The 1,390-nt window shown below is 42.8% G+C and overlaps 1 long non-coding RNA gene across 1 annotated transcript; it reads left to right on the forward strand.

The window, feature by feature from the left end:
• The first annotated feature begins 592 nt into the window (after positions 1–592).
• LOC121841958 lies at positions 593–1,096 on the forward strand. The gene is made up of 3 exons (XR_006080845.1): positions 593–608; positions 833–882; positions 1,060–1,096. It is a non-coding gene; the product is annotated as an uncharacterized LOC121841958 (long non-coding RNA).
• The last annotated feature ends 294 nt before the right edge of the window (positions 1,097–1,390 follow it).

The raw sequence follows: 1,390 nt of genomic DNA on the forward strand, positions 1-1,390 counted from the left end.
GGGTCTTGAATTGGTACAGTGTAGGTAGGCACAGTATAACGTGACATAAAGGGTCTTGAATTGGTACAGTGTAGGTAGGCACAGTATAACGTGACATAAAAGGGTCTTGAATTGGTACAGTGTGGTGGCTTTAACATAATGTGACATAAAGGTCTTGAATTGGTACAGTGTAGGTAGGCACAGTATAACATGACATGATGGGTCTTGAATTGGTACAGTGTAGGTAGGCACAGTATAATGACATGCGGGTCTTGAATTGGTACAGGGTAGGTAGGCACAGTATAACGTGACATAAAAGGGTCTTGAATTGGTACAGTGTGTATAGGACACAGTATAACGTGACATAAAGGTCTTGAATTGGTACAGTGTAGGCACGGTGACACAGTATAACATGACATAAAGGTCTTAATTGGCAGTGTAGGTAGGCACAGTATAAGTGTAGGTATGCAGTAGGCACAGTATAACGTGACATAAAGGGTCTTTGAATTGGCACAGGTATGGTAGGGCAACAGTATAACATGACATAAAGGGTCTTGAATTGGCACAGTGTAGGTATGGTAGGCACAGTATAACGGACATGTGCTGGGTCTTGAATTGGTACAGTGTAGGTAGGAAGCACAGCATAACGTGACATAAAGGGTCTTGAATTGGTACAGTGTAGGTAGGCACAGTATAATCCATGCGTGACATAAAGGGTCTTGAATTGGCACAGTGTAGGCAACGGTGGTAGCAACAGTATAAACACAGACATAAAGGATCTTGGACAGTGTAGGTGAAGGTAGGCACAGTATAACGTGACATAAAGGGTCTTGACTTGGCATGGCCAGTGTAGGTAGGCACAGTATAACATGACATAAAGGGTCTTGAATTGGCACAGTGTAGGTAGGCACAGTGCAGGCTGAATTGGCACAGTAGGTAACGTGTGACATAAAGGGTCTTGAATTGGCAACAGTGTAGAAAGTGGCACAGTATAACATGACATAAAGGGTCTTGAATTGGTACAGTGTAGGTAGGCACAATTATAACGTGACATAAAGATCTTGAATTGGTACAGTGTAGGTAGGCACAGTATAACGTGACATAAAGGGTCTTGAATTGATTACAGTGTTATGGTAGGCACAGTATGTGACATAAAGGGTCTTGAATTGGCACAGTGTATAGGCACAGCATAATCCGGACATAAAGGGTCTTAAATTGGTACAGTGTAGGTAGGCCAGCATATGCGGCTGACATAAGGGTCTTGAATTGGTACAAGTAGGCACAGTATAACGTGCACAGTCTTAACGCAGTGTATCACAGGGTCTTAAATTGGTACAGTTAGGCACAGTATAACGTGACATAAAAGGGTCTTGAATTGGTACAGTGGTGGTAGGCACAGTATAACGTGACA

Source organism: Oncorhynchus tshawytscha, unplaced genomic scaffold (genome assembly GCF_018296145.1).
Source record: "Oncorhynchus tshawytscha isolate Ot180627B unplaced genomic scaffold, Otsh_v2.0 Un_contig_3891_pilon_pilon, whole genome shotgun sequence".
Classification (NCBI taxonomy): Eukaryota; Metazoa; Chordata; class Actinopteri; order Salmoniformes; family Salmonidae; genus Oncorhynchus; species Oncorhynchus tshawytscha.